Genomic DNA, 22,502 nt, shown 5'->3' with positions numbered 1-22,502 from the left:
TTGCTGTTAGAAAATGAAAATAAATATAAAAATTTAAAACAAAATAAATGAATAAAAAATCTAGCAAAAACAACTCCTCGATCAAACAAAGCCCAAGAGCCCCAAGGCCCAAGGCCAATCTTTTGCGTCTTAACATATCTAATCTCCGCGGCCGGTGAGCTTTCCTTCAATCTCACAAGCCTTCGAAGAGTTGGATTGAATTAGTACATGGACAAAGTAGCCGAAATCAAAAAAGCAACTTAATGAACCGAAACAAAAAAAAAAAAAACATAAAAAGAGGGGTGCAACACGAGGACTTCCCAGGAGGTCACCCATCCTAGTACTGCTCTCGCCCAAGCAAGCTTAATTTCGGAGTTCTGATGGGATCCGGTGCATTATTGCTGGTATGATCGCACCCGTTAGTGTATGCGGAATCAATCTATATAAACTCCCTTCGCTCAGCTCCCTAAAGTGCTTCCATACATTACCCCAAGCTTATGAAAGTTTTTAGTTGGCGTCTCAACCGCACCACCTCTCCGCCGGGATACACTTTTATTGCTGTTAGAAAATGAAAATAAATATAAAAATTTAAAACAAAATAAATGAATAAAAAATCTAGCAAAAACAACTCCTCGATCAAACAAAGCCCAAGAGCCCCAAGGCCCAAGGCCAATCTTTTGCGTCTTAACATATCTAATCTCCGCGGCCGGTGAGCTTTCCTTCAATCTCACAAGCCTTCGAAGAGTTGGATTGAATTAGTACATGGACAAAGTAGCCGAAATCAAAAAAGCAACTTAATGAACCGAAACAAAAAAAAAAAAAACATAAAAAGAGGGGTGCAACACGAGGACTTCCCAGGAGGTCACCCATCCTAGTACTGCTCTCGCCCAAGCAAGCTTAACTTCGGAGTTCTGATGGGATCCGGTGCATTATTGCTGGTATGATCGCACCCGTTAGTGTATGCGGAATCAATCTATATAAACTCCCTTCGCTCAGCTCCCTAAAGTGCTTCCATACATTACCCCAAGCTTATGAAAGTTTTTAGTTGGCGTCTCAACCGCACCACCTCTCCGCCGGGATACACTTTTATTGCTGTTAGAAAATGAAAATAAATATAAAAATTTAAAACAAAATAAATGAATAAAAAATCTAGCAAAAACAACTCCTCGATCAAACAAAGCCCAAGAGCCCCAAGGCCCAAGGCCAATCTTTTGCGTCTTAACATATCTAATCTCCGCGGCCGGTGAGCTTTCCTTCAATCTCACAAGCCTTCGAAGAGTTGGATTGAATTAGTACATGGACAAAGTAGCCGAAATCAAAAAAGCAACTTAATGAACCGAAACAAAAAAAAAAAAAAACATAAAAAGAGGGGTGCAACACGAGGACTTCCCAGGAGGTCACCCATCCTAGTACTGCTCTCGCCCAAGCAAGCTTAACTTCGGAGTTCTGATGGGATCCGGTGCATTATTGCTGGTATGATCGCACCCGTTAGTGTAAGCGGAATCAATCTATATAAACTCCCTTCGCTCAGCTCCCTAAAGTGCTTCCATACATTACCCCAAGCTTATGAAAGTTTTTAGTTGGCGTCTCAACCGCACCACCTCTCCGCCGGGATACACTTTTATTGCTGTTAGAAAATGAAAATAAATATAAAAATTTAAAACAAAATAAATGAATAAAAAATCTAGCAAAAACAACTCCTCGATCAAACAAAGCCCAAGAGCCCCAAGGCCCAAGGCCAATCTTTTGCGTCTTAACATATCTAATCTCCGCGGCCGGTGAGCTTTCCTTCAATCTCACAAGCCTTCGAAGAGTTGGATTGAATTAGTACATGGACAAAGTAGCCGAAATCAAAAAAGCAACTTAATGAACCGAAACAAAAAAAAAAAAAACATAAAAAGAGGGGTGCAACACGAGGACTTCCCAGGAGGTCACCCATCCTAGTACTGCTCTCGCCCAAGCAAGCTTAACTTCGGAGTTCTGATGGGATCCGGTGCATTATTGCTGGTATGATCGCACCCGTTAGTGTATGCGGAATCAATCTATATAAACTCCCTTCGCTCAGCTCCCTAAAGTGCTTCCATACATTACCCCAAGCTTATGAAAGTTTTTAGTTGGCGTCTCAACCGCACCACCTCTCCGCCGGGATACACTTTTATTGCTGTTAGAAAATGAAAATAAATATAAAAATTTAAAACAAAATAAATGAATAAAAAATCTAGCAAAAACAACTCCTCGATCAAACAAAGCCCAAGAGCCCCAAGGCCCAAGGCCAATCTTTTGCGTCTTAACATATCTAATCTCCGCGGCCGGTGAGCTTTCCTTCAATCTCACAAGCCTTCGAAGAGTTGGATTGAATTAGTACATGGACAAAGTAGCCGAAATCAAAAAAGCAACTTAATGAACCGAAACAAAAAAAAAAAAAACATAAAAAGAGGGGTGCAACACGAGGACTTCCCAGGAGGTCACCCATCCTAGTACTGCTCTCGCCCAAGCAAGCTTAATTTCGGAGTTCTGATGGGATCCGGTGCATTATTGCTGGTATGATCGCACCCGTTAGTGTATGCGGAATCAATCTATATAAACTCCCTTCGCTCAGCTCCCTAAAGTGCTTCCATACATTACCCCAAGCTTATGAAAGTTTTTAGTTGGCGTCTCAACCGCACCACCTCTCCGCCGGGATACACTTTTATTGCTGTTAGAAAATGAAAATAAATATAAAAATTTAAAACAAAATAAATGAATAAAAAATCTAGCAAAAACAACTCCTCGATCAAACAAAGCCCAAGAGCCCCAAGGCCCAAGGCCAATCTTTTGCGTCTTAACATATCTAATCTCCGCGGCCGGTGAGCTTTCCTTCAATCTCACAAGCCTTCGAAGAGTTGGATTGAATTAGTACATGGACAAAGTAGCCGAAATCAAAAAAGCAACTTAATGAACCGAAACAAAAAAAAAAAAAACATAAAAAGAGGGGTGCAACACGAGGACTTCCCAGGAGGTCACCCATCCTAGTACTGCTCTCGCCCAAGCAAGCTTAACTTCGGAGTTCTGATGGGATCCGGTGCATTATTGCTGGTATGATCGCACCCGTTAGTGTATGCGGAATCAATCTATATAAACTCCCTTCGCTCAGCTCCCTAAAGTGCTTCCATACATTACCCCAAGCTTATGAAAGTTTTTAGTTGGCGTCTCAACCGCACCACCTCTCCGCCGGGATACACTTTTATTGCTGTTAGAAAATGAAAATAAATATAAAAATTTAAAACAAAATAAATGAATAAAAAATCTAGCAAAAACAACTCCTCGATCAAACAAAGCCCAAGAGCCCCAAGGCCCAAGGCCAATCTTTTGCGTCTTAACATATCTAATCTCCGCGGCCGGTGAGCTTTCCTTCAATCTCACAAGCCTTCGAAGAGTTGGATTGAATTAGTACATGGACAAAGTAGCCGAAATCTAAAAAGCAACTTAATGAACCGAAACAAAAAAAAAAAAAAACATAAAAAGAGGGGTGCAACACGAGGACTTCCCAGGAGGTCACCCATCCTAGTACTGCTCTCGCCCAAGCAAGCTTAACTTCGGAGTTCTGATGGGATCCGGTGCATTATTGCTGGTATGATCGCACCCGTTAGTGTAAGCGGAATCAATCTATATAAACTCCCTTCGCTCAGCTCCCTAAAGTGCTTCCATACATTACCCCAAGCTTATGAAAGTTTTTAGTTGGCGTCTCAACCGCACCACCTCTCCGCCGGGATACACTTTTATTGCTGTTAGAAAATGAAAATAAATATAAAAATTTAAAACAAAATAAATGAATAAAAAATCTAGCAAAAACAACTCCTCGATCAAACAAAGCCCAAGAGCCCCAAGGCCCAAGGCCAATCTTTTGCGTCTTAACATATCTAATCTCCGCGGCCGGTGAGCTTTCCTTCAATCTCACAAGCCTTCGAAGAGTTGGATTGAATTAGTACATGGACAAAGTAGCCGAAATCAAAAAAGCAACTTAATGAACCGAAACAAAAAAAAAAAAAACATAAAAAGAGGGGTGCAACACGAGGACTTCCCAGGAGGTCACCCATCCTAGTACTGCTCTCGCCCAAGCAAGCTTAACTTCGGAGTTCTGATGGGATCCGGTGCATTATTGCTGGTATGATCGCACCCGTTAGTGTATGCGGAATCAATCTATATAAACTCCCTTCGCTCAGCTCCCTAAAGTGCTTCCATACATTACCCCAAGCTTATGAAAGTTTTTAGTTGGCGTCTCAACCGCACCACCTCTCCGCCGGGATACACTTTTATTGCTGTTAGAAAATGAAAATAAATATAAAAATTTAAAACAAAATAAATGAATAAAAAATCTAGCAAAAACAACTCCTCGATCAAACAAAGCCCAAGAGCCCCAAGGCCCAAGGCCCAAGGCCAATCTTTTGCGTCTTAACATATCTAATCTCCGCGGCCGGTGAGCTTTCCTTCAATCTCACAAGCCTTCGAAGAGTTGGATTGAATTAGTACATGGACAAAGTAGCCGAAATCAAAAAAGCAACTTAATGAACCGAAACAAAAAAAAAAAAAAACATAAAAAGAGGGGTGCAACACGAGGACTTCCCAGGAGGTCACCCATCCTAGTACTGCTCTCGCCCAAGCAAGCTTAACTTCGGAGTTCTGATGGGATCCGGTGCATTATTGCTGGTATGATCGCACCCGTTAGTGTATGCGGAATCAATCTATATAAACTCCCTTCGCTCAGCTCCCTAAAGTGCTTCCATACATTACCCCAAGCTTATGAAAGTTTTTAGTTGGCGTCTCAACCGCACCACCTCTCCGCCGGGATACACTTTTATTGCTGTTAGAAAATGAAAATAAATATAAAAATTTAAAACAAAATAAATGAATAAAAAATCTAGCAAAAACAACTCCTCGATCAAACAAAGCCCAAGAGCCCCAAGGCCCAAGGCCAATCTTTTGCGTCTTAACATATCTAATCTCCGCGGCCGGTGAGCTTTCCTTCAATCTCACAAGCCTTCGAAGAGTTGGATTGAATTAGTACATGGACAAAGTAGCCGAAATCAAAAAAGCAACTTAATGAACCGAAACAAAAAAAAAAAAAACATAAAAAGAGGGGTGCAACACGAGGACTTCCCAGGAGGTCACCCATCCTAGTACTGCTCTCGCCCAAGCAAGCTTAATTTCGGAGTTCTGATGGGATCCGGTGCATTATTGCTGGTATGATCGCACCCGTTAGTGTATGCGGAATCAATCTATATAAACTCCCTTCGCTCAGCTCCCTAAAGTGCTTCCATACATTACCCCAAGCTTATGAAAGTTTTTAGTTGGCGTCTCAACCGCACCACCTCTCCGCCGGGATACACTTTTATTGCTGTTAGAAAATGAAAATAAATATAAAAATTTAAAACAAAATAAATGAATAAAAAATCTAGCAAAAACAACTCCTCGATCAAACAAAGCCCAAGAGCCCCAAGGCCCAAGGCCAATCTTTTGCGTCTTAACATATCTAATCTCCGCGGCCGGTGAGCTTTCCTTCAATCTCACAAGCCTTCGAAGAGTTGGATTGAATTAGTACATGGACAAAGTAGCCGAAATCAAAAAAGCAACTTAATGAACCGAAACAAAAAAAAAAAAAACATAAAAAGAGGGGTGCAACACGAGGACTTCCCAGGAGGTCACCCATCCTAGTACTGCTCTCGCCCAAGCAAGCTTAACTTCGGAGTTCTGATGGGATCCGGTGCATTATTGCTGGTATGATCGCACCCGTTAGTGTATGCGGAATCAATCTATATAAACTCCCTTCGCTCAGCTCCCTAAAGTGCTTCCATACATTACCCTAAGCTTATGAAAGTTTTTAGTTGGCGTCTCAACCGCACCACCTCTCCGCCGGGATACACTTTTATTGCTGTTAGAAAATGAAAATAAATATAAAAATTTAAAACAAAATAAATGAATAAAAAATCTAGCAAAAACAACTCCTCGATCAAACAAAGCCCAAGAGCCCCAAGGCCCAAGGCCAATCTTTTGCGTCTTAACATATCTAATCTCCGCGGCCGGTGAGCTTTCCTTCAATCTCACAAGCCTTCGAAGAGTTGGATTGAATTAGTACATGGACAAAGTAGCCGAAATCAAAAAAGCAACTTAATGAACCGAAACAAAAAAAAAAAAAACATAAAAAGAGGGGTGCAACACGAGGACTTCCCAGGAGGTCACCCATCCTAGTACTGCTCTCGCCCAAGCAAGCTTAATTTCGGAGTTCTGATGGGATCCGGTGCATTATTGCTGGTATGATCGCACCCGTTAGTGTATGCGGAATCAATCTATATAAACTCCCTTCGCTCAGCTCCCTAAAGTGCTTCCATACATTACCCCAAGCTTATGAAAGTTTTTAGTTGGCGTCTCAACCGCACCACCTCTCCGCCGGGATACACTTTTATTGCTGTTAGAAAATGAAAATAAATATAAAAATTTAAAACAAAATAAATGAATAAAAAATCTAGCAAAAACAACTCCTCGATCAAACAAAGCCCAAGAGCCCCAAGGCCCAAGGCCAATCTTTTGCGTCTTAACATATCTAATCTCCGCGGCCGGTGAGCTTTCCTTCAATCTCACAAGCCTTCGAAGAGTTGGATTGAATTAGTACATGGACAAAGTAGCCGAAATCAAAAAAGCAACTTAATGAACCGAAACAAAAAAAAAAAAAAACATAAAAAGAGGGGTGCAACACGAGGACTTCCCAGGAGGTCACCCATCCTAGTACTGCTCTCGCCCAAGCAAGCTTAACTTCGGAGTTCTGATGGGATCCGGTGCATTATTGCTGGTATGATCGCACCCGTTAGTGTATGCGGAATCAATCTATATAAACTCCCTTCGCTCAGCTCCCTAAAGTGCTTCCATACATTACCCCAAGCTTATGAAAGTTTTTAGTTGGCGTCTCAACCGCACCACCTCTCCGCCGGGATACACTTTTATTGCTGTTAGAAAATGAAAATAAATATAAAAATTTAAAACAAAATAAATGAATAAAAAATCTAGCAAAAACAACTCCTCGATCAAACAAAGCCCAAGAGCCCCAAGGCCCAAGGCCAATCTTTTGCGTCTTAACATATCTAATCTCCGCGGCCGGTGAGCTTTCCTTCAATCTCACAAGCCTTCGAAGAGTTGGATTGAATTAGTACATGGACAAAGTAGCCGAAATCAAAAAAGCAACTTAATGAACCGAAACAAAAAAAAAAAAAAACATAAAAAGAGGGGTGCAACACGAGGACTTCCCAGGAGGTCACCCATCCTAGTACTGCTCTCGCCCAAGCAAGCTTAACTTCGGAGTTCTGATGGGATCCGGTGCATTATTGCTGGTATGATCGCACCCATTAGTGTAAGCGGAATCAATCTATATAAACTCCCTTCGCTCAGCTCCCTAAAGTGCTTCCATACATTACCCCAAGCTTATGAAAGTTTTTAGTTGGCGTCTCAACCGCACCACCTCTCCGCCGGGATACACTTTTATTGCTGTTAGAAAATGAAAATAAATATAAAAATTTAAAACAAAATAAATGAATAAAAAATCTAGCAAAAACAACTCCTCGATCAAACAAAGCCCAAGAGCCCCAAGGCCCAAGGCCAATCTTTTGCGTCTTAACATATCTAATCTCCGCGGCCGGTGAGCTTTCCTTCAATCTCACAAGCCTTCGAAGAGTTGGATTGAATTAGTACATGGACAAAGTAGCCGAAATCAAAAAAGCAACTTAATGAACCGAAACAAAAAAAAAAAAAACATAAAAAGAGGGGTGCAACACGAGGACTTCCCAGGAGGTCACCCATCCTAGTACTGCTCTCGCCCAAGCAAGCTTAACTTCGGAGTTCTGATGGGATCCGGTGCATTATTGCTGGTATGATCGCACCCGTTAGTGTATGCGGAATCAATCTATATAAACTCTCTTCGCTCAGCTCCCTAAAGTGCTTCCATACATTACCCCAAGCTTATGAAAGTTTTTAGTTGGCGTCTCAACCGCACCACCTCTCCGCAGGGATACACTTTTATTGCTGTTAGAAAATGAAAATAAATATAAAAATTTAAAACAAAATAAATGAATAAAAAATCTAGCAAAAACAACTCCTCGATCAAACAAAGCCCAAGAGCCCCAAGGCCCAAGGCCAATCTTTTGCGTCTTAACATATCTAATCTCCGCGGCCGGTGAGCTTTCCTTCAATCTCACAAGCCTTCGAAGAGTTGGATTGAATTAGTACATGGACAAAGTAGCCGAAATCAAAAAAGCAACTTAATGAACCGAAACAAAAAAAAAAAAAAACATAAAAAGAGGGGTGCAACACGAGGACTTCCCAGGAGGTCACCCATCCTAGTACTGCTCTCGCCCAAGCAAGCTTAACTTCGGAGTTCTGATGGGATCCGGTGCATTATTGCTGGTATGATCGCACCCGTTAGTGTATGCGGAATCAATCTATATAAACTCCCTTCGCTCAGCTCCCTAAAGTGCTTCCATACATTACCCCAAGCTTATGAAAGTTTTTAGTTGGCGTCTCAACCGCACCACCTCTCCGCCGGGATACACTTTTATTGCTGTTAGAAAATGAAAATAAATATAAAAATTTAAAACAAAATAAATGAATAAAAAATCTAGCAAAAACAACTCCTCGATCAAACAAAGCCCAAGAGCCCCAAGGCCCAAGGCCCAAGGCCAATCTTTTGCGTCTTAACATATCTAATCTCCGCGGCCGGTGAGCTTTCCTTCAATCTCACAAGCCTTCGAAGAGTTGGATTGAATTAGTACATGGACAAAGTAGCCGAAATCAAAAAAGCAACTTAATGAACCGAAACAAAAAAAAAAAAAACATAAAAAGAGGGGTGCAACACGAGGACTTCCCAGGAGGTCACCCATCCTAGTACTGCTCTCGCCCAAGCAAGCTTAACTTCGGAGTTCTGATGGGATCCGGTGCATTATTGCTGGTATGATCGCACCCGTTAGTGTATGCGGAATCAATCTATATAAACTCCCTTCGCTCAGCTCCCTAAAGTGCTTCCATACATTACCCCAAGCTTATGAAAGTTTTTAGTTGGCGTCTCAACCGCACCACCTCTCCGCCGGGATACACTTTTATTGCTGTTAGAAAATGAAAATAAATATAAAAATTTAAAACAAAATAAATGAATAAAAAATCTAGCAAAAACAACTCATCGATCAAACAAAGCCCAAGAGCCCCAAGGCCCAAGGCCAATCATTTGCGTCTTAACATATCTAATCTCCGCGGCCGGTGAGCTTTCCTTCAATCTCACAAGCCTTCGAAGAGTTGGATTGAATTAGTACATGGACAAAGTAGACGAAATCAAAAAAGCAACTTAATGAACCGAAACAAAAAAAAAAAAAACATAAAAAGAGGGGTGCAACACGAGGACTTCCCAGGAGGTCACCCATCCTAGTACTGCTCTCGCCCAAGCAAGCTTCACTTCGGAGTTCTGATGGGATCCGGTGCATTATTGCTGGTATGATCGCACCCGTTAGTGTATGCGGAATCAATCTATATAAACTCCCTTCGCTCAGCTCCCTAAAGTGCTTCCATACATTACCCCAAGCTTATGAAAGTTTTTAGTTGGCGTCTCAACCGCACCACCTCTCCGCCGGGATACACTTTTATTGCTGTTAGAAAATGAAAATAAATATAAAAATTTAAAACAAAATAAATGAATAAAAAATCTAGCAAAAACAACTCCTCGATCAAACAAAGCCCAAGAGCCCCAAGGCCCAAGGCCAATCTTTTGCGTCTTAACATATCTAATCTCCGCGGCCGGTGAGCTTTCCTTCAATCTCACAAGCCTTCGAAGAGTTGGATTGAATTAGTACATGGACAAAGTAGCCGAAATCAAAAAAGCAACTTAATGAACCGAAACAAAAAAAAAAAAAACATAAAAAGAGGGGTGCAACACGAGGACTTCCCAGGAGGTCACCCATCCTAGTACTGCTCTCGCCCAAGCAAGCTTAACTTCGGAGTTCTGATGGGATCCGGTGCATTATTGCTGGTATGATCGCACCCGTTAGTGTATGCGGAATCAATCTATATAAACTCCCTTCGCTCAGCTCCCTAAAGTGCTTCCATACATTACCCCAAGCTTATGAAAGTTTTTAGTTGGTGTCTCAACCGCACCACCTCTCCGCCGGGATACACTTTTATTGCTGTTAGAAAATGAAAATAAATATAAAAATTTAAAACAAAATAAATGAATAAAAAATCTAGCAAAAACAACTCCTCGATCAAACAAAGCCCAAGAGCCCCAAGGCCCAAGGCCAATCTTTTGCGTCTTAACATATCTAATCTCCGCGGCCGGTGAGCTTTCCTTCAATCTCACAAGCCTTCGAAGAGTTGGATTGAATTAGTACATGGACAAAGTAGCCGAAATCAAAAAAGCAACTTAATGAACCGAAACAAAAAAAAAAAAAACATAAAAAGAGGGGTGCAACACGAGGACTTCCCAGGAGGTCACCCATCCTAGTACTGCTCTCGCCCAAGCAAGCTTAACTTCGGAGTTCTGATGGGATCCGGTGCATTATTGCTGGTATGATCGCACCCGTTAGTGTATGCGGAATCAATCTATATAAACTCCCTTCGCTCAGCTCCCTAAAGTGCTTCCATACATTACCCCAAGCTTATGAAAGTTTTTAGTTGGCGTCTCAACCGCACCACCTCTCCGCCGGGATACACTTTTATTGCTGTTAGAAAATGAAAATAAATATAAAAATTTAAAACAAAATAAATGAATAAAAAATCTAGCAAAAACAACTCCTCGATCAAACAAAGCCCAAGAGCCCCAAGGCCCAAGGCCAATCTTTTGCGTCTTAACATATCTAATCTCCGCGGCCGGTGAGCTTTCCTTCAATCTCACAAGCCTTCGAAGAGTTGGATTGAATTAGTACATGGACAAAGTAGCCGAAATCAAAAAAGCAACTTAATGAACCGAAACAAAAAAAAAAAAAAAACATAAAAAGAGGGGTGCAACACGAGGACTTCCCAGGAGGTCACCCATCCTAGTACTGCTCTCGCCCAAGCAAGCTTAACTTCGGAGTTCTGATGGGATCCGGTGCATTATTGCTGGTATGATCGCACCCGTTAGTGTAAGCGGAATCAATCTATATAAACTCCCTTCGCTCAGCTCCCTAAAGTGCTTCCATACATTACCCCAAGCTTATGAAAGTTTTTAGTTGGCGTCTCAACCGCACCACCTCTCCGCCGGGATACACTTTTATTGCTGTTAGAAAATGAAAATAAATATAAAAATTTAAAACAAAATAAATGAAAAAAAAATCTAGCAAAAACAACTCCTCGATCAAACAAAGCCCAAGAGCCCCAAGGCCCAAGGCCAATCTTTTGCGTCTTAACATATCTAATCTCCGCGGCCGGTGAGCTTTCCTTCAATCTCACAAGCCTTCGAAGAGTTGGATTGAATTAGTACATGGACAAAGTAGCCGAAATCAAAAAAGCAACTTAATGAACCGAAACAAAAAAAAAAAAAAACATAAAAAGAGGGGTGCAACACGAGGACTTCCCAGGAGGTCACCCATCCTAGTACTGCTCTCGCCCAAGCAAGCTTAACTTCGGAGTTCTGATGGGATCCGGTGCATTATTGCTGGTATGATCGCACCCGTTAGTGTATGCGGAATCAATCTATATAAACTCCCTTCGCTCAGCTCCCTAAAGTGCTTCCATACATTACCCCAAGCTTATGAAAGTTTTTAGTTGGCGTCTCAACCGCACCACCTCTCCGCCGGGATACACTTTTATTGCTGTTAGAAAATGAAAATAAATATAAAAATTTAAAACAAAATAAATGAATAAAAAATCTAGCAAAAACAACTCCTCGATCAAACAAAGCCCAAGAGCCCCAAGGCCCAAGGCCCAAGGCCAATCTTTTGCGTCTTAACATATCTAATCTCCGCGGCCGGTGAGCTTTCCTTCAATCTCACAAGCCTTCGAAGAGTTGGATTGAATTAGTACATGGACAAAGTAGCCGAAATCAAAAAAGCAACTTAATGAACCGAAACAAAAAAAAAAAAAACATAAAAAGAGGGGTGCAACACAAGGACTTCCCAGGAGGTCACCCATCCTAGTACTGCTCTCGCCCAAGCAAGCTTAACTTCGGAGTTCTGATGGGATCCGGTGCATTATTGCTGGTATGATCGCACCCGTTAGTGTATGCGGAATCAATCTATATAAACTCCCTTCGCTCAGCTCCCTAAAGTGCTTCCATACATTACCCCAAGCTTATGAAAGTTTTTAGTTGGCGTCTCAACCGCACCACCTCTCCGCCGGGATACACTTTTATTGCTGTTAGAAAATGAAAATAAATATAAAAATTTAAAACAAAATAAATGAATAAAAAATCTAGCAAAAACAACTCCTCGATCAAACAAAGCCCAAGAGCCCCAAGGCCCAAGGCCAATCTTTTGCGTCTTAACATATCTAATCTCCGCGGCCGGTGAGCTTTCCTTCAATCTCACAAGCCTTCGAAGAGTTGGATTGAATTAGTACATGGACAAAGTAGCCGAAATCAAAAAAGCAACTTAATGAACCGAAACAAAAAAAAAAAAAACATAAAAAGAGGGGTGCAACACGAGGACTTCCCAGGAGGTCACCCATCCTAGTACTGCTCTCGCCCAAGCAAGCTTAACTTCGGAGTTCTGATGGGATCCGGTGCATTATTGCTGGTATGATCGCACCCGTTAGTGTATGCGGAATCAATCTATATAAATTCCCTTCGCTCAGCTCCCTAAAGTGCTTCCATACATTACCCCAAGCTTATGAAAGTTTTTAGTTGGCGTCTCAACCGCACCACCTCTCCGCAGGGATACACTTTTATTGCTGTTAGAAAATGAAAATAAATATAAAAATTTAAAACAAAATAAATGAATAAAAAATCTAGCAAAAACAACTCCTCGATCAAACAAAGCCCAAGAGCCCCAAGGCCCAAGGCCAATCTTTTGCGTCTTAACATATCTAATCTCCGCGGCCGGTGAGCTTTCCTTCAATCTCACAAGCCTTCGAAGAGTTGGATTGAATTAGTACATGGACAAAGTAGCCGAAATCAAAAAAGCAACTTAATGAACCGAAACAAAAAAAAAAAAAAACATAAAAAGAGGGGTGCAACACGAGGACTTCCCAGGAGGTCACCCATCCTAGTACTGCTCTCGCCCAAGCAAGCTTAACTTCGGAGTTCTGATGGGATCCGGTGCATTATTGCTGGTATGATCGCACCCGTTAGTGTATGCGGAATCAATCTATATAAACTCCCTTCGCTCAGCTCCCTAAAGTGCTTCCATACATTACCCCAAGCTTATGAAAGTTTTTAGTTGGCGTCTCAACCGCACCACCTCTCCGCCGGGATACACTTTTATTGCTGTTAGAAAATGAAAATAAATATAAAAATTTAAAACAAAATAAATGAATAAAAAATCTAGCAAAAACAACTCCTCGATCAAACAAAGCCCAAGAGCCCCAAGGCCCAAGGCCAATCTTTTGCGTCTTAACATATCTAATCTCCGCGGCCGGTGAGCTTTCCTTCAATCTCACAAGCCTTCGAAGAGTTGGATTGAATTAGTACATGGACAAAGTAGCCGAAATCAAAAAAGCAACTTAATGAACCGAAACAAAAAAAAAAAAAAACATAAAAAGAGGGGTGCAACACGAGGACTTCCCAGGAGGTCACCCATCCTAGTACTGCTCTCGCCCAAGCAAGCTTAACTTCGGAGTTCTGATGGGATCCGGTGCATTATTGCTGGTATGATCGCACCCGTTAGTGTAAGCGGAATCAATCTATATAAACTCCCTTCGCTCAGCTCCCTAAAGTGCTTCCATACATTACCCCAAGCTTATGAAAGTTTTTAGTTGGCGTCTCAACCGCACCACCTCTCCGCCGGGATACACTTTTATTGCTGTTAGAAAATGAAAATAAATATAAAAATTTAAAACAAAATAAATGAATAAAAAATCTAGCAAAAACAACTCCTCGATCAAACAAAGCCCAAGAGCCCCAAGGCCCAAGGCCAATCTTTTGCGTCTTAACATATCTAATCTCCGCGGCCGGTGAGCTTTCCTTCAATCTCACAAGCCTTCGAAGAGTTGGATTGAATTAGTACATGGACAAAGTAGCCGAAATCAAAAAAGCAACTTAATGAACCGAAACAAAAAAAAAAAAAACATAAAAAGAGGGGTGCAACACGAGGACTTCCCAGGAGGTCACCCATCCTAGTACTGCTCTCGCCCAAGCAAGCTTAACTTCGGAGTTCTGATGGGATCCGGTGCATTATTGCTGGTATGATCGCACCCTTTAGTGTATGCGGAATCAATCTATATAAACTCCCTTCGCTCAGCTCCCTAAAGTGCTTCCATACATTACCCCAAGCTTATGAAAGTTTTTAGTTGGTGTCTCAACCGCACCACCTCTCCGCCGGGATACACTTTTATTGCTGTTAGAAAATGAAAATAAATATAAAAATTTAAAACAAAATAAATGAATAAAAAATCTAGCAAAAACAACTCCTCGATCAAACAAAGCCCAAGAGCCCCAAGGCCCAAGGCCAATCTTTTGCGTCTTAACATATCTAATCTCCGCGGCCGGTGAGCTTTCCTTCAATCTCACAAGCCTTCGAAGAGTTGGATTGAATTAGTACATGGACAAAGTAGCCGAAATCAAAAAAGCAACTTAATGAACCGAAACAAAAAAAAAAAAAACATAAAAAGAGGGGTGCAACACGAGGACTTCCCAGGAGGTCACCCATCCTAGTACTGCTCTCGCCCAAGCAAGCTTAACTTCGGAGTTCTGATGGGATCCGGTGCATTATTGCTGGTATGATCGCACCCGTTAGTGTATGCGGAATCAATCTATATAAACTCCCTTCGCTCAGCTCCCTAAAGTGCTTCCATACATTACCCCAAGCTTATGAAAGTTTTTAGTTGGCGTCTCAACCGCACCACCTCTCCGCCGGGATACACTTTTATTGCTGTTAGAAAATGAAAATAAATATAAAAATTTAAAACAAAATAAATGAATAAAAAATCTAGCAAAAACAACTCCTCGATCAAACAAAGCCCAAGAGCCCCAAGGCCCAAGGCCAATCTTTTGCGTCTTAACATATCTAATCTCCGCGGCCGGTGAGCTTTCCTTCAATCTCACAAGCCTTCGAAGAGTTGGATTGAATTAGTACATGGACAAAGTAGCCGAAATCAAAAAAGCAACTTAATGAACCGAAACAAAAAAAAAAAAAAACATAAAAAGAGGGGTGCAACACGAGGACTTCCCAGGAGGTCACCCATCCTAGTACTGCTCTCGCCCAAGCAAGCTTAACTTCGGAGTTCTGATGGGATCCGGTGCATTATTGCTGGTATGATCGCACCCGTTAGTGTAAGCGGAATCAATCTATATAAACTCCCTTCGCTCAGCTCCCTAAAGTGCTTCCATACATTACCCCAAGCTTATGAAAGTTTTTAGTTGGCGTCTCAACCGCACCACCTCTCCGCCGGGATACACTTTTATTGCTGTTAGAAAATGAAAATAAATATAAAAATTTAAAACAAAATAAATGAATAAAAAATCTAGCAAAAACAACTCCTCGATCAAACAAAGCCCAAGAGCCCCAAGGCCCAAGGCCAATCTTTTGCGTCTTAACATATCTAATCTCCGCGGCCGGTGAGCTTTCCTTCAATCTCACAAGCCTTCGAAGAGTTGGATTGAATTAGTACATGGACAAAGTAGCCGAAATCAAAAAAGCAACTTAATGAACCGAAACAAAAAAAAAAAAAACATAAAAAGAGGGGTGCAACACGAGGACTTCCCAGGAGGTCACCCATCCTAGTACTGCTCTCGCCCAAGCAAGCTTAACTTCGGAGTTCTGATGGGATCCGGTGCATTATTGCTGGTATGATCGCACCCGTTAGTGTATGCGGAATCAATCTATATAAACTCCCTTCGCTCAGCTCCCTAAAGTGCTTCCATACATTACCCCAAGCTTATGAAAGTTTTTAGTTGGCGTCTCAACCGCACCACCTCTCCGCAGGGATACACTTTTATTGCTGTTAGAAAATGAAAATAAATATAAAAATTTAAAACAAAATAAATGAATAAAAAATCTAGCAAAAACAACTCCTCGATCAAACAAAGCCCAAGAGCCCCAAGGCCCAAGGCCAATCTTTTGCGTCTTAACATATCTAATCTCCGCGGCCGGTGAGCTTTCCTTCAATCTCACAAGCCTTCGAAGAGTTGGATTGAATTAGTACATGGACAAAGTAGCCGAAATCAAAAAAGCAACTTAATGAACCGAAACAAAAAAAAAAAAAAACATAAAAAGAGGGGTGCAACACGAGGACTTCCCAGGAGGTCACCCATCCTAGTACTGCTCTCGCCCAAGCAAGCTTAACTTCGGAGTTCTGATGGGATCCGGTGCATTATTGCTGGTATGATCGCACCCGTTAGTGTATGCGGAATCAATCTATATAAACTCCCTTCGCTCAGCTCCCTAAAGTGCTTCCATACATTACCCCAAGCTTATGAAAGTTTTTAGTTGGCGTCTCAACCGCACCACCTCTCCGCCGGGATACACTTTTATTGCTGTTAGAAAATGAAAATAAATATAAAAATTTAAAACAAAATAAATGAATAAAAAATCTAGCAAAAACAACTCCTCGATCAAACAAAGCCCAAGAGCCCCAAGGCCCAAGGCCAATCTTTTGCGTCTTAACATATCTAATCTCCGCGGCCGGTGAGCTTTCCTTCAATCTCACAAGCCTTCGAAGAGTTGGATTGAATTAGTACATGGACAAAGTAGCCGAAATCAAAAAAGCAACTTAATGAACCGAAACAAAAAAAAAAAAAAAAAACATAAAAAGAGGGGTGCAACACGAGGACTTCCCAGGAGGTCACCCATCCTAGTACTGCTCTCGCCCAAGCAAGCTTAACTTCGGAGTTCTGATGGGATCCGGTGCATTATTGCTGGTATGATCGCACCCGTTAGTGTATGCGGAATCAATCTATATAAACTCCCTTCGCTCAGCTCCCTAAAGTGCTTCCATACATTACCCCAAGCTTATGAAAGTTTTTAGTTGGCGTCTCAACCGCACCACCTCTCCGCAGGGATACACTTTTATTGCTGTTAGAAAATGAAAATAAATATAAAAATTTAAAACAAAATAAATGAATAAAAAATCTAGCAAAAACAACTCCTCGATCAAACAAAGCCCAAGAGCCCCAAGGCCCAAGGCCAATCTTTTGCGTCTTAACATATCTAATCTCCGCGGCCGGTGAGCTTTCCTTCAATCTCACAAGCCTTCGAAGAGTTGGATTGAATTAGTACATGGACAAAGTAGCCGAAATCAAAAAAGCAACTTAATGAACCGAAACAAAAAAAAAAAAAAACATAAAAAGAGGGGTGCAACACGAGGACTTCCCAGGAGGTCACCCATCCTAGTACTGCTCTCGCCCAAGCAAGCTTAACTTCGGAGTTCTGATGGGATCCGGTGCATTATTGCTGGTATGATCGCACCCGTTAGTGTATGCGGAATCAATCTATATAAACTCCCTTCGCTCAGCTCCCTAAAGTGCTTCCATACATTACCCCAAGCTTATGAAAGTTTTTAGTTGGCGTCTCAACCGCACCACCTCTCCGCCGGGATACACTTTTATTGCTGTTAGAAAATGAAAATAAATATAAAAATTTAAAACAAAATAAATGAATAAAAAATCTAGCAAAAACAACTCCTCGATCAAACAAAGCCCAAGAGCCCCAAGGCCCAAGGCCCAAGGCCAATCTTTTGCGTCTTAACATATCTAATCTCCGCGGCCGGTGAGCTTTCCTTCAATCTCACAAGCCTTCGAAGAGTTGGATTGAATTAGTACATGGACAAAGTAGCCGAAATCAAAAAAGCAACTTAATGAACCGAAACAAAAAAAAAAAAAAAACATAAAAAGAGGGGTGCAACACGAGGACTTCCCAGGAGGTCACCCATCCTAGTACTGCTCTCACCCAAGCAAGCTTAACTTCGGAGTTCTGATGGGATCCGGTGCATTATTGCTGGTATGATCGCACCCGTTAGTGTATGCGGAATCAATCTATATAAACTCCCTTCGCTCAGCTCCCTAAAGTGCTTCCATACATTACCCCAAGCTTATGAAAGTTTTTAGTTGGCGTCTCAACCGCACCACCTCTCCGCAGGGATACACTTTTATTGCTGTTAGAAAATGAAAATAAATATAAAAATTTAAAACAAAATAAATGAATAAAAAATCTAGCAAAAACAACTCCTCGATCAAACAAAGCCCAAGAGCCCCAAGGCCCAAGGCCAATCTTTTGCGTCTTAACATATCTAATCTCCGCGGCCGGTGAGCTTTCCTTCAATCTCACAAGCCTTCGAAGAGTTGGATTGAATTAGTACATGGACAAAGTAGCCGAAATCAAAAAAGCAACTTAATGAACCGAAACAAAAAAAAAAAAAAACATAAAAAGAGGGGTGCAACACGAGGACTTCCCAGGAGGTCACCCATCCTAGTACTGCTCTCGCCCAAGCAAGCTTAACTTCGGAGTTCTGATGGGATCCGGTGCATTATTGCTGGTATGATCGCACCCGTTAGTGTATGCGGAATCAATCTATATAAACTCCCTTCGCTCAGCTCCCTAAAGTGCTTCCATACATTACCCCAAGCTTATGAAAGTTTTTAGTTGGCGTCTCAACCGCACCACCTCTCCGCCGGGATACACTTTTATTGCTGTTAGAAAATGAAAATAAATATAAAAATTTAAAACAAAATAAATGAATAAAAAATCTAGCAAAAACAACTCCTCGATCAAACAAAGCCCAAGAGCCCCAAGGCCCAAGGCCAATCTTTTGCGTCTTAACATATCTAATCTCCGCGGCCGGTGAGCTTTCCTTCAATCTCACAAGCCTTCGAAGAGTTGGATTGAATTAGTACATGGACAAAGTAGCCGAAATCAAAAAAGCAACTTAATGAACCGAAACAAAAAAAAAAAAAAACATAAAAAGAGGGGTGCAACACGAGGACTTCCCAGGAGGTCACCCATCCTAGTACTGCTCTCGCCCAAGCAAGCTTAACTTCGGAGTTCTGATGGGATCCGGTGCATTATTGCTGGTATGATCGCACCCGTTAGTGTATGCGGAATCAATCTATATAAACTCCCTTCGCTCAGCTCCCTAAAGTGCTTCCATACATTACCCCAAGCTTATGAAAGTTTTTAGTTGGCGTCTCAACCGCACCACCTCTCCGCCGGGATACACTTTTATTGCTGTTAGAAAATGAAAATAAATATAAAAATTTAAAACAAAATAAATGAATAAAAAATCTAGCAAAAACAACTCCTCGATCAAACAAAGCCCAAGAGCCCCAAGGCCCAAGGCCCAAGGCCAATCTTTTGCGTTTTAACATATCTAATCTCCGCGGCCGGTGAGCTTTCCTTCAATCTCACAAGCCTTCGAAGAGTTGGATTGAATTAGTACATGGACAAAGTAGCCGAAATCAAAAAAGCAACTTAATGAACCGAAACAAAAAAAAAAAAAAAACATAAAAAGAGGGGTGCAACACGAGGACTTCCCAGGAGGTCACCCATCCTAGTACTGCTCTCGCCCAAGCAAGCTTAACTTCGGAGTTCTGATGGGATCCGGTGCATTATTGCTGGTATGATCGCACCCGTTAGTGTATGCGGAATCAATCTATATAAACTCCCTTCGCTCAGCTCCCTAAAGTGCTTCCATACATTACCCCAAGCTTATGAAAGTTTTTAGTTGGCGTCTCAACCGCACCACCTCTCCGCAGGGATACACTTTTATTGCTGTTAGAAAATGAAAATAAATATAAAAATTTAAAACAAAATAAATGAATAAAAAATCTAGCAAAAACAACTCCTCGATCAAACAAAGCCCAAGAGCCCCAAGGCCCAAGGCCAATCTTTTGCGTCTTAACATATCTAATCTCCGCGGCCGGTGAGCTTTCCTTCAATCTCACAAGCCTTCGAAGAGTTGGATTGAATTAGTACATGGACAAAGTAGCCGAAATCAAAAAAGCAACTTAATGAACCGAAACAAAAAAAAAAAAAAACATAAAAAGAGGGGTGCAACACGAGGACTTCCCAGGAGGTCACCCATCCTAGTACTGCTCTCGCCCAAGCAAGCTTAACTTCGGAGTTCTGATGGGATCCGGTGCATTATTGCTGGTATGATCGCACCCGTTAGTGTATGCGGAATCAATCTATATAAACTCCCTTCGCTCAGCTCCCTAAAGTGCTTCCATACATTACCCCAAGCTTATGAAAGTTTTTAGTTGGCGTCTCAACCGCACCACCTCTCCGCCGGGATACACTTTTATTGCTGTTAGAAAATGAAAATAAATATAAAAATTTAAAACAAAATAAATGAATAAAAAATCTAGCAAAAACAACTCCTCGATCAAACAAAGCCCAAGAGCCCCAAGGCCCAAGGCCCAAGGCCAATCTTTTGCGTCTTAACATATCTAATCTCCGCGGCCGGTGAGCTTTCCTTCAATCTCACAAGCCTTCGAAGAGTTGGATTGAATTAGTACATGGACAAAGTAGCCGAAATCAAAAAAGCAACTTAATGAACCGAAACAAAAAAAAAAAAAACATAAAAAGAGGGGTGCAACACGAGGACTTCCCAGGAGGTCACCCATCCTAGTACTGCTCTCGCCCAAGCACGCTTAACTTCGGAGTTCTGATGGGATCCGGTGCATTATTGCTGGTATGATCGCACCCGTTAGTGTATGCGGAATCAATCTATATAAACTCCCTTCGCTCAGCTCCCTAAAGTGCTTCCATACATTACCCCAAGCTTATGAAAGTTTTTAGTTGGCGTCTCAACCGCACCACCTCTCCGCCGGGATACACTTTTATTGCTGTTAGAAAATGAAAATAAATATAAAAATTTAAAACAAAATAAATGAATAAAAAATCTAGCAAAAACAACTCCTCGATCAAACAAAGCCCAAGAGCCCCAAGGCCCAAGGCCAATCTTTTGCGTCTTAACATATCTAATCTCCGCGGCCGGTGAGCTTTCCTTCAATCTCACAAGCCTTCGAAGAGTTGGATTGAATTAGTACATGGACAAAGTAGCCGAAATCAAAAAAGCAACTTAATGAACCGAAACAAAAAAAAAAAAAACATAAAAAGAGGGGTGCAACACGAGGACTTCCCAGGAGGTCACCCATCCTAGTACTGCTCTCGCCCAAGCAAGCTTAACTTCGGAGTTCTGATGGGATCCGGTGCATTATTGCTGGTATGATCGCACCCGTTAGTGTATGCGGAATCAATCTATATAAACTCCCTTCGCTCAGCTCCCTAAAGTGCTTCCATACATTACCCCAAGCTTATGAAAGTTTTTAGTTGGCGTCTCAACCGCACCACCTCTCCGCCGGGATACACTTTTATTGCTGTTAGAAAATGAAAATAAATATAAAAATTTAAAACAAAATAAATGAATAAAAAATCTAGCAAAAACAACTCCTCGATCAAACAAAGCCCAAGAGCCCCAAGGCCCAAGGCCAATCTTTTGCGTCTTAACATATCTAATCTCCGCGGCCGGTGAGCTTTCCTTCAATCTCACAAGCCTTCGAAGAGTTGGATTGAATTAGTACATGGACAAAGTAGCCGAAATCAAAAAAGCAACTTAATGAACCGAAACAAAAAAAAAAAAAACATAAAAAGAGGGGTGCAACACGAGGACTTCCCAGGAGGTCACCCATCCTAGTACTGCTCTCGCCCAAGCAAGCTTAACTTCGGAGTTCTGATGGGATCCGGTGCATTATTGCTGGTATGATCGCACCCGTTAGTGTATGCGGAATCAATCTATATAAACTCCCTTCGCTCAGCTCCCTAAAGTGCTTCCATACATTACCCCAAGCTTATGAAAGTTTTTAGTTGGCGTCTCAACCGCACCACCTCTCCGCCGGGATACACTTTTATTGCTGTTAGAAAATGAAAATAAATATAAAAATTTAAAACAAAATAAATGAATAAAAAATCTAGCAAAAACAACTCCTCGATCAAACAAAGCCCAAGAGCCCCAAGGCCCAAGGCCCAAGGCCAATCTTTTGCGTCTTAACATATCTAATCTCCGCGGCCGGTGAGCTTTCCTTCAATCTCACAAGCCTTCGAAGAGTTGGATTGAATTAGTACATGGACAAAGTAGCCGAAATCAAAAAAGCAACTTAATGAACCGAAACAAAAAAAAAAAAAAACATAAAAAGAGGGGTGCAACACGAGGACTTCCCAGGAGGTCACCCATCCTAGTACTGCTCTCGCCCAAGCAAGCTTAACTTCGGAGTTCTGATGGGATCCGGTGCATTATTGCTGGTATGATCGCACCCGTTAGTGTATGCGGAATCAATCTATATAAACTCCCTTCGCTCAGCTCCCTAAAGTGCTTCCATACATTACCCCAAGCTTATGAAAGTTTTTAGTTGGCGTCTCAACCGCACCACCTCTCCGCCGGGATACACTTTT

At 41.7% G+C, this 22,502-nt stretch overlaps 42 non-coding genes across 42 annotated transcripts; all 42 read right to left on the bottom strand.

Annotated features, from left to right (window-relative positions):
- Positions 1-278: 278 nt before the first annotated feature.
- LOC133718984 (5S ribosomal RNA) lies at positions 279-397 on the bottom strand. The gene has a single exon (XR_009850720.1). It is a non-coding gene; the product is annotated as a 5S ribosomal RNA (ribosomal RNA).
- Positions 398-812: 415 nt separating this feature from the next.
- Positions 813-931, bottom strand: LOC133719405 (5S ribosomal RNA). Its single transcript, XR_009851124.1, has one exon. It is a non-coding gene; the product is annotated as a 5S ribosomal RNA (ribosomal RNA).
- Positions 932-1,347: 416 nt separating this feature from the next.
- LOC133719404 (5S ribosomal RNA) lies at positions 1,348-1,466 on the bottom strand. The gene has a single exon (XR_009851123.1). It is a non-coding gene; the product is annotated as a 5S ribosomal RNA (ribosomal RNA).
- A 415-nt stretch (positions 1,467-1,881) lies between these two features.
- LOC133719403 (5S ribosomal RNA) lies at positions 1,882-2,000 on the bottom strand. The gene has a single exon (XR_009851122.1). It is a non-coding gene; the product is annotated as a 5S ribosomal RNA (ribosomal RNA).
- A 415-nt stretch (positions 2,001-2,415) lies between these two features.
- On the bottom strand, positions 2,416-2,534 carry LOC133718983 (5S ribosomal RNA). Its single transcript, XR_009850719.1, has one exon. It is a non-coding gene; the product is annotated as a 5S ribosomal RNA (ribosomal RNA).
- Positions 2,535-2,949: 415 nt separating this feature from the next.
- On the bottom strand, positions 2,950-3,068 carry LOC133719402 (5S ribosomal RNA). The gene has a single exon (XR_009851121.1). It is a non-coding gene; the product is annotated as a 5S ribosomal RNA (ribosomal RNA).
- Positions 3,069-3,484: 416 nt separating this feature from the next.
- On the bottom strand, positions 3,485-3,603 carry LOC133719401 (5S ribosomal RNA). Its single transcript, XR_009851120.1, has one exon. It is a non-coding gene; the product is annotated as a 5S ribosomal RNA (ribosomal RNA).
- Positions 3,604-4,018: 415 nt separating this feature from the next.
- Positions 4,019-4,137, bottom strand: LOC133719400 (5S ribosomal RNA). The gene has a single exon (XR_009851119.1). It is a non-coding gene; the product is annotated as a 5S ribosomal RNA (ribosomal RNA).
- A 423-nt stretch (positions 4,138-4,560) lies between these two features.
- On the bottom strand, positions 4,561-4,679 carry LOC133719399 (5S ribosomal RNA). Its single transcript, XR_009851118.1, has one exon. It is a non-coding gene; the product is annotated as a 5S ribosomal RNA (ribosomal RNA).
- A 415-nt stretch (positions 4,680-5,094) lies between these two features.
- LOC133718982 (5S ribosomal RNA) lies at positions 5,095-5,213 on the bottom strand. Its single transcript, XR_009850718.1, has one exon. It is a non-coding gene; the product is annotated as a 5S ribosomal RNA (ribosomal RNA).
- A 415-nt stretch (positions 5,214-5,628) lies between these two features.
- On the bottom strand, positions 5,629-5,747 carry LOC133719398 (5S ribosomal RNA). Its single transcript, XR_009851117.1, has one exon. It is a non-coding gene; the product is annotated as a 5S ribosomal RNA (ribosomal RNA).
- A 415-nt stretch (positions 5,748-6,162) lies between these two features.
- Positions 6,163-6,281, bottom strand: LOC133718981 (5S ribosomal RNA). Its single transcript, XR_009850717.1, has one exon. It is a non-coding gene; the product is annotated as a 5S ribosomal RNA (ribosomal RNA).
- Positions 6,282-6,697: 416 nt separating this feature from the next.
- Positions 6,698-6,816, bottom strand: LOC133719396 (5S ribosomal RNA). Its single transcript, XR_009851115.1, has one exon. It is a non-coding gene; the product is annotated as a 5S ribosomal RNA (ribosomal RNA).
- A 416-nt stretch (positions 6,817-7,232) lies between these two features.
- On the bottom strand, positions 7,233-7,351 carry LOC133719395 (5S ribosomal RNA). Its single transcript, XR_009851114.1, has one exon. It is a non-coding gene; the product is annotated as a 5S ribosomal RNA (ribosomal RNA).
- Positions 7,352-7,766: 415 nt separating this feature from the next.
- Positions 7,767-7,885, bottom strand: LOC133719394 (5S ribosomal RNA). The gene has a single exon (XR_009851113.1). It is a non-coding gene; the product is annotated as a 5S ribosomal RNA (ribosomal RNA).
- Positions 7,886-8,301: 416 nt separating this feature from the next.
- Positions 8,302-8,420, bottom strand: LOC133719392 (5S ribosomal RNA). Its single transcript, XR_009851112.1, has one exon. It is a non-coding gene; the product is annotated as a 5S ribosomal RNA (ribosomal RNA).
- A 422-nt stretch (positions 8,421-8,842) lies between these two features.
- Positions 8,843-8,961, bottom strand: LOC133719391 (5S ribosomal RNA). Its single transcript, XR_009851111.1, has one exon. It is a non-coding gene; the product is annotated as a 5S ribosomal RNA (ribosomal RNA).
- A 415-nt stretch (positions 8,962-9,376) lies between these two features.
- Positions 9,377-9,495, bottom strand: LOC133718926 (5S ribosomal RNA). Its single transcript, XR_009850667.1, has one exon. It is a non-coding gene; the product is annotated as a 5S ribosomal RNA (ribosomal RNA).
- A 415-nt stretch (positions 9,496-9,910) lies between these two features.
- LOC133719390 (5S ribosomal RNA) lies at positions 9,911-10,029 on the bottom strand. Its single transcript, XR_009851110.1, has one exon. It is a non-coding gene; the product is annotated as a 5S ribosomal RNA (ribosomal RNA).
- A 415-nt stretch (positions 10,030-10,444) lies between these two features.
- On the bottom strand, positions 10,445-10,563 carry LOC133719389 (5S ribosomal RNA). Its single transcript, XR_009851109.1, has one exon. It is a non-coding gene; the product is annotated as a 5S ribosomal RNA (ribosomal RNA).
- Positions 10,564-10,980: 417 nt separating this feature from the next.
- LOC133719388 (5S ribosomal RNA) lies at positions 10,981-11,099 on the bottom strand. The gene has a single exon (XR_009851108.1). It is a non-coding gene; the product is annotated as a 5S ribosomal RNA (ribosomal RNA).
- A 416-nt stretch (positions 11,100-11,515) lies between these two features.
- On the bottom strand, positions 11,516-11,634 carry LOC133719387 (5S ribosomal RNA). The gene has a single exon (XR_009851107.1). It is a non-coding gene; the product is annotated as a 5S ribosomal RNA (ribosomal RNA).
- A 422-nt stretch (positions 11,635-12,056) lies between these two features.
- Positions 12,057-12,175, bottom strand: LOC133719618 (5S ribosomal RNA). The gene has a single exon (XR_009851346.1). It is a non-coding gene; the product is annotated as a 5S ribosomal RNA (ribosomal RNA).
- Positions 12,176-12,590: 415 nt separating this feature from the next.
- Positions 12,591-12,709, bottom strand: LOC133719386 (5S ribosomal RNA). The gene has a single exon (XR_009851106.1). It is a non-coding gene; the product is annotated as a 5S ribosomal RNA (ribosomal RNA).
- Positions 12,710-13,125: 416 nt separating this feature from the next.
- LOC133719384 (5S ribosomal RNA) lies at positions 13,126-13,244 on the bottom strand. The gene has a single exon (XR_009851104.1). It is a non-coding gene; the product is annotated as a 5S ribosomal RNA (ribosomal RNA).
- A 416-nt stretch (positions 13,245-13,660) lies between these two features.
- LOC133719383 (5S ribosomal RNA) lies at positions 13,661-13,779 on the bottom strand. Its single transcript, XR_009851103.1, has one exon. It is a non-coding gene; the product is annotated as a 5S ribosomal RNA (ribosomal RNA).
- A 415-nt stretch (positions 13,780-14,194) lies between these two features.
- LOC133719382 (5S ribosomal RNA) lies at positions 14,195-14,313 on the bottom strand. The gene has a single exon (XR_009851102.1). It is a non-coding gene; the product is annotated as a 5S ribosomal RNA (ribosomal RNA).
- Positions 14,314-14,728: 415 nt separating this feature from the next.
- Positions 14,729-14,847, bottom strand: LOC133719381 (5S ribosomal RNA). Its single transcript, XR_009851101.1, has one exon. It is a non-coding gene; the product is annotated as a 5S ribosomal RNA (ribosomal RNA).
- A 416-nt stretch (positions 14,848-15,263) lies between these two features.
- On the bottom strand, positions 15,264-15,382 carry LOC133719380 (5S ribosomal RNA). The gene has a single exon (XR_009851100.1). It is a non-coding gene; the product is annotated as a 5S ribosomal RNA (ribosomal RNA).
- A 415-nt stretch (positions 15,383-15,797) lies between these two features.
- LOC133719379 (5S ribosomal RNA) lies at positions 15,798-15,916 on the bottom strand. Its single transcript, XR_009851099.1, has one exon. It is a non-coding gene; the product is annotated as a 5S ribosomal RNA (ribosomal RNA).
- A 416-nt stretch (positions 15,917-16,332) lies between these two features.
- Positions 16,333-16,451, bottom strand: LOC133719378 (5S ribosomal RNA). Its single transcript, XR_009851098.1, has one exon. It is a non-coding gene; the product is annotated as a 5S ribosomal RNA (ribosomal RNA).
- A 419-nt stretch (positions 16,452-16,870) lies between these two features.
- Positions 16,871-16,989, bottom strand: LOC133719376 (5S ribosomal RNA). Its single transcript, XR_009851097.1, has one exon. It is a non-coding gene; the product is annotated as a 5S ribosomal RNA (ribosomal RNA).
- A 416-nt stretch (positions 16,990-17,405) lies between these two features.
- On the bottom strand, positions 17,406-17,524 carry LOC133719375 (5S ribosomal RNA). Its single transcript, XR_009851096.1, has one exon. It is a non-coding gene; the product is annotated as a 5S ribosomal RNA (ribosomal RNA).
- Positions 17,525-17,948: 424 nt separating this feature from the next.
- LOC133718949 (5S ribosomal RNA) lies at positions 17,949-18,067 on the bottom strand. Its single transcript, XR_009850688.1, has one exon. It is a non-coding gene; the product is annotated as a 5S ribosomal RNA (ribosomal RNA).
- Positions 18,068-18,483: 416 nt separating this feature from the next.
- On the bottom strand, positions 18,484-18,602 carry LOC133719374 (5S ribosomal RNA). Its single transcript, XR_009851095.1, has one exon. It is a non-coding gene; the product is annotated as a 5S ribosomal RNA (ribosomal RNA).
- Positions 18,603-19,018: 416 nt separating this feature from the next.
- Positions 19,019-19,137, bottom strand: LOC133719372 (5S ribosomal RNA). The gene has a single exon (XR_009851093.1). It is a non-coding gene; the product is annotated as a 5S ribosomal RNA (ribosomal RNA).
- Positions 19,138-19,561: 424 nt separating this feature from the next.
- Positions 19,562-19,680, bottom strand: LOC133719371 (5S ribosomal RNA). The gene has a single exon (XR_009851092.1). It is a non-coding gene; the product is annotated as a 5S ribosomal RNA (ribosomal RNA).
- A 416-nt stretch (positions 19,681-20,096) lies between these two features.
- Positions 20,097-20,215, bottom strand: LOC133719370 (5S ribosomal RNA). Its single transcript, XR_009851091.1, has one exon. It is a non-coding gene; the product is annotated as a 5S ribosomal RNA (ribosomal RNA).
- Positions 20,216-20,637: 422 nt separating this feature from the next.
- On the bottom strand, positions 20,638-20,756 carry LOC133718948 (5S ribosomal RNA). The gene has a single exon (XR_009850687.1). It is a non-coding gene; the product is annotated as a 5S ribosomal RNA (ribosomal RNA).
- A 415-nt stretch (positions 20,757-21,171) lies between these two features.
- Positions 21,172-21,290, bottom strand: LOC133719369 (5S ribosomal RNA). Its single transcript, XR_009851090.1, has one exon. It is a non-coding gene; the product is annotated as a 5S ribosomal RNA (ribosomal RNA).
- Positions 21,291-21,705: 415 nt separating this feature from the next.
- On the bottom strand, positions 21,706-21,824 carry LOC133719368 (5S ribosomal RNA). The gene has a single exon (XR_009851089.1). It is a non-coding gene; the product is annotated as a 5S ribosomal RNA (ribosomal RNA).
- A 423-nt stretch (positions 21,825-22,247) lies between these two features.
- On the bottom strand, positions 22,248-22,366 carry LOC133719367 (5S ribosomal RNA). The gene has a single exon (XR_009851088.1). It is a non-coding gene; the product is annotated as a 5S ribosomal RNA (ribosomal RNA).
- Between the last annotated feature and the right edge of the window lie 136 nt (positions 22,367-22,502).

The sequence above is a fragment of the Rosa rugosa genome, chromosome 6 (genome assembly GCF_958449725.1).
Source record: "Rosa rugosa chromosome 6, drRosRugo1.1, whole genome shotgun sequence".
NCBI lineage: Eukaryota > Viridiplantae > Streptophyta > Magnoliopsida > Rosales > Rosaceae > Rosa > Rosa rugosa.
Note: the sequence above shows the minus strand (reverse complement) of the source record. Positions and strands in the feature narration are given on the sequence as shown.